Source organism: Acomys minous (genome assembly GCF_964271855.1).
Source record: "Acomys minous genome assembly, chromosome: 16".
In the NCBI taxonomy this organism is placed as follows: domain Eukaryota; kingdom Metazoa; phylum Chordata; class Mammalia; order Rodentia; family Muridae; genus Acomys; species Acomys minous.
Window position 1 is genome coordinate 96132338 of NC_140498.1, and position 8014 is coordinate 96140351.

Genomic DNA, 8014 nt, shown 5'->3' on the forward strand with positions numbered 1-8014 from the left:
TGCATGCACACACAGACCTCACACACACACATGCACACACATGCATACACACATACACATGTATACACATATGCACACACACAGACCTCACAGACACACATACACATGCATGCACACACACAGACACACATACACACACAGACCTCATACACACACACAGACCTTACACTCACACATACACAGACCTCACACACACACATACACACACACAGACCTCACACACACACACATACACATGCACACACACAGACCTCACACATACACACACACGCACACACACACATACATACACACATGCACACACACACATACACACACATGCACACACGCACATATACCTGAGCTGCTGTCTAGCTCATGTTCCTGTGCACCCCACATTCACCTGGTCCCAGCCACATGAGCTCTATGCCACGCCCTCAACACTGCCAAGTGTAACCTTTGCCCCTAGGACCTCCGCAGCAGCCAGCCAGCTTTTTCTCTCTAATGCTTTTGCCATATGGCTCTGGAGCTTCAACCCCAAGGGTTTGTGGGACACAGAAGGTGACACACGGCCCACCAGCTTGGACAGGAACAGTGCCTCACTCTCAGTGCCCACGTGCACACACATTTACACATGTGTACAACGTAAAGACAAGTCACACACAAAGACACAACCATCACTGGTGTCACAGACAACACAAGCCTTAAAGTCTAGCCTGTATGGAATCTTATAAGCATATCCCACTGTGGCTAAACCTTGCCTCTTCTCAACAGAGCCTGGAAATTTTTCTTCTTAGGCTTTTAAAGATTTTTAAACACTCTTCAAGACTTTTAAAAGTGTTAAAACGGGTATGGTGGTACAAGCCTGTAATCCCAGCACTCCGGGAGATGGTGAGAGGAGGATGGTGGATCGCTGTGAGTTCAAGGCCAGCCTGGTCAACAAAGGGAGTCCTGGACAGCCAAGGCTTCGCAGAGAAACCCTGTCTCGAAAAACAAAACAACCATTGTTAGCTTGACACATTGTGGGGAAGCCTGGATGTGGAGGTCAGGGGACAACTCGGTGGAGATGGTTCTCTCCTTCACCACGTGGGCTCCAGATACGGGGACTCAGGTCTCCAGATGGGTGCAGCGAGCCCCTTTTCCTGCTGAGCCATCTTTCCAGCCCCAGTGTTTTGTTGATTGTTAATGTCTGTTGTCAACTGGCCGGACCTAGAGTCTGGGAATGCACTGATGAGAGATCACCTTTATTAGTTGCACTGTAGAGCCCCGCCCACTGAGGAGCCCCGCCCACTGTGGGCAGCACCATTCCCTTGTCTGGGACCCTGAACTGAATATACAGGAGAAAGTACAGCGAGCACAAGCCTTCCTTGCTCTTTATTGGGAAGTACGGGAGGGCTGGGGCGTTTTGCTTTGTTTTGTCTGAGACAGGGTCTCTCTGTGGTCCTGGCTGTCCTGGACTCGCTTTGTAGACCAGGCTGGCCTCGAACTCACAGAGATACAGCTGCCTCTGCTTCCCAAGGGCTGGGATTAAACACATGCACCACCACGCTTGCCTTCCCTGCTTCTTTCTTTTCTTTTTTTTTTTTTAATTAATTCATTCATTGTACATCTCAATAGTTATCCCATCCCTTGTATCCTCCCATTCCCCCCTCCCTCCCGCTTTCCCCCTACTCCCCTCCCCTATGACTGTGACTGAGGGGGACTTCCTCCCCCTTTATATGCTCATAGGGTATCAAGTCTCTTCTTGGTAGCCTGCTGTCCTTCCTCTGAGTGCCGCCAGGTCTCTCCATCCAGGGGACATGATCAAATATAGGGCACCAGAGTTCATGTGAAAGTCAATCCCCACTCTCCACTCAACTGTGGAGAATGTCCTGACTTTTGGCAGATCTGGGTAGGGGTTCGAAGTTTACTGCACGTATATTCCTTGGCTGATGTCATAGTTTGAACAGGACCCCTGGGCCCAGATCTGCCTGTCATAATGTTCTTCTTGTAGGTTTCTAGGACTCTCTGCATCCTTCTATTTCCCCATTCTCTCATGCTTCTCTCACCTAAAGTCCCAACATGATGTCCTCCCCTCTGTGTCACTTATCTGATAAGTGAAGACTTTCATGGGACATGCCCCTTGGGCTAGTGTCCAGATATAAGTGAGTATATACCATTTGACTGTTTCTGCTCCTGGGCTAACGCACTCATGATCATTTCTAGTTCAATCCATTTGTCCACAAATTTCAGAAATTCCTTGTTTTTAATAGCTGAGTAGTATTCCATAGTGTAAATGTACCACAGTTTCTTTATCCATCCTTCTACTTAGGGACACTTAGGCTGTTTCCATGTTCTGGCTATTATGAATAAGGCTGCTATGAATATGGTTGAGCATATGTCACTGTTGTGTGCTGGAGCATCTTCTGGGTATATTGCAAGGAGTGGAATAGCTGGGTCTTGAGGAAGCCCTATTCCCAGTTTTCTGAGAAAGAGCCAGATAGATTTCCAAAGTGGCTGTACTGGTTTGCATTCCCACCAGCAATGAAGAAGTGTTCCTCTCTCTCCACATCATCACCAGCATGTGGTATCACTTGAATTTTTGATCTTAGCCATTCTGATGGGTGTAAGATGGAATCTCAGAGTCATTTTGATTTGCATTTCTCTGATGATTAAGGAGGTTGAGCATTTCTTTAAGTGTTTCTCAGCCATTTGATATTCCTCTGTTGAGAATTCTTTTTTTAGTTCTGAGCCTCATTTCTCAATTGGGTTATTTGGTTTGATGGTGTTTAACTTCTTGAGTTCTTTATATAGTTTGGATATTAGACCTTTGTCAGATGTAGGGTTGGTGAAGATCTTTTCCCAGTCTGTAGGCAGTTGCTTTGTTCTGTTGACAGTGTCTCCTGCCTTACAGAAGCTTCTTAACCTCATGAGGTCCCATTTATTAATTGTTGACCTTAAGGCCTGGGCTGTTGGTGTTCTGTTCAGGAAGTTGTCTCCTGTGCCAGTGTGTTCCAGGCTCTTCCCCACTTTTTCTTCTAGCCGATTTAATGTCTCTGGTTTTATGTTGAGGTCTTTAATCCACTTGGACTTGAGTTTTGTGCATGGTGACAAATATGGGTCTAATTGCATTTTTCTACATGTAGAAATCCAGTTAGACCAGCACCGTTTGCTGAAGATGGTATCCTTTTTCTATTGAATAGATTTGGCTTCTTTGTCAAAAATCAGGTGACTATATGTGTGTGAAGACTATATCTGGGTCTTCAATACGATTCCATTGATCAACCAGCCTATTGCTGTGCCAGTATCGTGCTGTTTTAATTACTATTGCTCTATAGTACAGCTTGAGATCAGGTATGGAGATTCCTCCTGAGGATCTTTTACTGTATAAGATTGTTTTAGCTATTCTGGGTTTTTGTCTTTCCATATAAAGTTGAGAATTGACCTTTCAATGTCTTTAAAAAATTGTGTAGGTATTTTGATAGAGATTGCATTGAATCTGTAAATTGCTTTTGGTAAGATGGCTTTTTTTACTATGTTAATTCTCCCGATCCATGAACAAGTGAGATCCCTCCATCTTCTCAAGTCATCTTCAATCTCTTTCTTCAGGGACTTAAAGTTTTTTCAAACAAGTCCTTCACTTGCTGGGTTAGAGTAACTCCCAGATATTTTATATTGCTTGTGGCTAACGTGAAGGGTGTAGATTTCCTAATTTCTTCTTCTGTATGATTGTCATTTGTATCTAGGAAGGCTACTGATTTTTTTTTTTTTAGTTAATTTTGTATCCAGCCAATTTGCTGAACGTGTTTATCAGCTGAAGGAGTTCTCTGGTGGAATTTTGGGAGTCACTTATGTACACTATCATATCATCTGCAAATAGGGATAATTTGACTTCTTCCTTTCTAAAGGACAGTGGAAGAACACAAACAACAAAAACCAAAACCCTGCTCCTTTCTTGACTGTGGGTGTGACCTGAGTATCTGCTTCATGATCCAGCTGCCATGACCCCCCCTCCCACAAGGGATTGCACCCTAGAACCCTGAGCCAAAATAAGCCCCTCCTCCAGGAAGTTGCTTTTGTTGTTTATTAGATCACAGCCATAGAGAGGGGAGCCGAGAAGAGAGGTGGTGGCTTGTAATTTTCCAGTGTTGACATGGTTAAAAATCTCTCTGAAGGCTGCATCACAGGCCCCTGCTGCTGGGCTTCCCACGGATGCTGTGTGTCTGCTGTGCTTAGCTCAGCTGTGTGCGGAGTGGGGTGATGGAACCGCGGGGGCCACCCCAGGGAGCTTTTCAGAGTTTAGAAGTAGCTGAGAGGCAGAGGGCCATGGAAAGGTGGGCTGAGGACGGGAGCGAGAGTCTGTCTCCACTGGGAAGCCTGTGCTTGCCCAGCCTCACTTCTCTGTTCCTGGGCTCGGATCATTGTAAGAAACTAGATTCCTAAACTGGCTGTGGCGCACTCCTTTAATCCCAGCACTCGGGAGGCAGAGGCAGGTGGGATCACTGTGAGTTCGAGGCCAGCCTGGTCTACAAAGTGAGTCCAGGACAGCCAAGGCTACACAGAGAAACCCTGCCTCAAAAAACCAAAACAACAAAACTAGATTCCTAAACTGGGTGTGGGCAGACCTTTAATCTCCAGGAGTCTCTCTGAGCCTTCCTGGTCTGCACACTGAGCTCCAGGCCAGCCAAGGCTACACAGACTAAATGGAAAGACTAGGTCTCTGTATTGCTTATTGGGTCTTCTGGGGCGAATACTGACCAGTCTGTGTTGACACAGCTCTGCCTCATGTGCATAGCCAGCCTGCAATTTGATGAGCGGTACATCTGGGCACTGGCTGTTCAATAATTTGCATATGTGTGTGTGTGTGTGTGTGTGTGTGCGTGTGCGTGTGCGTGTGTGTGTGTGTGTCTGGAAGCCAGGAGGTGACCGTGGCTGTCTTTCTTCAGGTTTTTGAGACAGTGTCTCCCACTGGCCTGGAGCTTGCTGTTTAGGTTAGACGGCCTGTCCAGGAAACCCCCAAGGTGTCTGTCTCTGTGTCCCTGCGGCTGAGATGATTACAGCCGTGTGCGACCATCCTTGGGTCGGTTTGTTTCCTGTTGGCTCTGTTTCTTAAACTTAAACTTTATTATACAACCCAACTAGCTTACACAAAAGGGAAAAAGGATAAAAGGGAAACAAGAGTGAACCTTCTGGTATCCGTTCCATGGGACGGGTTCCTAGGTGTCTCTGGCCTGCGCGCTGGTCCAGCCTGTTCGTTGATCCTCTTCCCCATCCATGTGCGCTCAAGCTGGGTCTGAACCTGCTGCTCCTCTCTGTCCTCTCTGCCTGCCTGTCTCTCACATGCAAGGGGTGGTCTCCCTCTCTCATTGAGGGTCGATTAGAAACACAATAGTCCAGTTGGAGTCCCCAGGTCCCCTTCCTTAATTCCAGGCCCAGGATGGCTCCACCCAGTCTATCTCAAGGTTAATCTCAGGGAGTATCCCTGGTGTGTCTGAGGGCAAAGCCCACCAGGACTGCTTTCACCTGTGACAAAGCTTACAGTCCTTCCCACAGTTTCCTTTTAAGGTGAGTTCAGGGATCAAACTCAGTTCCTCACAGCAGCAAAGCCAGCACTTTGCCAACCACGCAAACTCCGCAGTGCAGGCCCCACAGCATCACCCCAGCTGGATGCAGACACAGAGTCCTGTACTCGGTCCTAGTCTGTTCCCATAAAAAAGGTCTCAAGGGGGCAAAATGCATTGTCAAGAGAAGACCTATTGCATACAAGAGCTGAGTCCTATTTCAGTCTTGCCTCTGAGCTGACTCTCTTGAAGACCGTGCCGGAACCGAGGCCTTACTCACCTTTGTTTTCCCATGTGGGAGACATCAGGAGCGCTCACTCTTAACCTTTGTGCCTAACATGCCGGTCAGTTTGACGTTACTATAGCAAATGCCCAGAGTTGGATACTGTGTGAAGAAGAAAGGTTATGGGGGTTGACAGTCCACAGTTGGGCAGCCCTTTGTGTTTGACTTCTGCTGCCCGATCCTGAACTTCATCAAAGTGACTGTCACTGCAGGACCACGAACAAGAGGAGGCGCCACATTCAGGATGACACAGGGGCCGGGCTCACTGTTTTTATACCGCTCTGCTCTCGTGGGGACCAACATCACTCACCGGAGACCTATGTTAATCGTTTTGAGGTCATCAACCAGCCACAGGGACCTAGTCACCTACTTCTCCCAGCGGAGCTCCCAGCCCCCTTCTAACACCAGCTGCCAGCTCACGCCGCTTGCCCAAAGCTAGCTAAAGGCGTCTAAGGGACACAGAGCTACCAGGTAACATTGGTTAGTCAGCGTTCTTATCAGCGTGGCAGAATACGGACACAGCATACACCATGCTAGGAAATGTGTGGTGGCAAGTGCCTCACGGTGGTGGGAGGCTGTGACAGGGATGCCTCACCTCCTAACTCATGAAGTAGGAAGCAGCAGACAGGAAGAGGGTCTAGGCTGCAGGCCTCAAGGCTGACTCCAGCAAGGCCATCCTCCTAAAGATTTCATGACCTTCCAGGATGGCTCTCTCACCTTGGAACCAAGTCTGGGCTTCCCTCATTTAGACAGTAACACAGTGACCCAGTAAGAGTCTTGAGGTAAGGAAGCAGGCTGACCCAGTGACAGGCAGCGGCAGAGACAAACAGGCTTTTTTAGAGAGGTTCTGAGTGATTCACTTACTCTAGCATCTGGAGGTAGGTCCTCGCTGCGCCGGGCGCCTGGCCCACAATTTACGCCAAAAGCAGGAAGTTCAAATGCTAAGGGATGTCAGCAGTGTGTTATTGGATTAGCGTGGGGGTGACTTTGGCTGTTCTTGGACCGCGTTCACTTTGGAACACCTGCCTGTGGCTCAGATTTCTGGACAGAATGCCCTGGGTGTCCAGGCCAACCAGACAAGCGCTACCATCCGGCGTGAGATGGTTGGGGAGTCACAAATTCATGTCCTAGGACGCTGGACTCTGACTTCTCTCGCTGATCCCTAGAGTGGAGGCTGCTGTTCCTCTGGGGCCGTGAGGGAAGCGGTCTCTTACCCTATCCTGTGTTAGTTGTTTCTCTCATTCTTGTGACCAAATATCTAGTTCAAGGGCTGCGATCCGCCACAGTGCCAGGCGTCTGAGGTGGCTGCTCACATGGCTCCTGAGATCAGAGACGCTGGTGTTCAGCTCTATTTTTCCTGACTTGCCTTTGAATTCAGCCTGGATCCACATTCCACGGCATGGCGCTGCCCACAATCAAGGTGGCTCCTCCTTCCTCAGTTAAATATATCTGAAAACACCCTCAGAGTTGCCTAGATGTGTCTCCTAGGAGACCCCAAATCATGTCAGGTCAGAGGTAACATTAACCTTTACATACACACACACACACACACACATACATGCACGTATGCATGCACACATGCACACACACATCCACATGCATGCACACACATCACACATGCACACACACATTACAGTCATCACACACATGCATGCATTCACATCACACACATATGTACACACGCGCGCGCACACGTGCACAAACATGCACATGTATCTACACCATGGTAAATAAAACCGACAGAATCCAGCTGTCCAGAGGAAGTCAGCAGAACCCCCAAAGGTAGTACCAGTAACCCCAAGTTAAACCACCCTGAAACCACCTTGTGCTTCAAATCAGTCACATCTCATCGCAGCCCAAACCTTCAGAAGCTCGCTTTCCCTAGCCATGTGACCCTTCCTCGCTGTGATCTTTCAACCACTCGGAGAGACCACATGTCACGGCTCGACATTACAGGTAGCTGTGAGCTGCCGTGTGGGTGCTGGGAATCAAACCCAGGTCCTCTGCATGAGCAGCCAGTGCCTTTAACCACTGAGCTATCTCTCCTGCCTTGGCTTTGCTATTTTTTAATAATGAGTGTGTGTGTGTGTGTGTGTGTGTGTGTGTGTGTGTGTGTGTGTGTGTGTGTGTTATCCATATGAACACATGTGTGCACAGTCGTAAAGGCCAGGGCAGTGCCCTGCCCTATCACTTCTGCCTTTGTCCCTTGAGG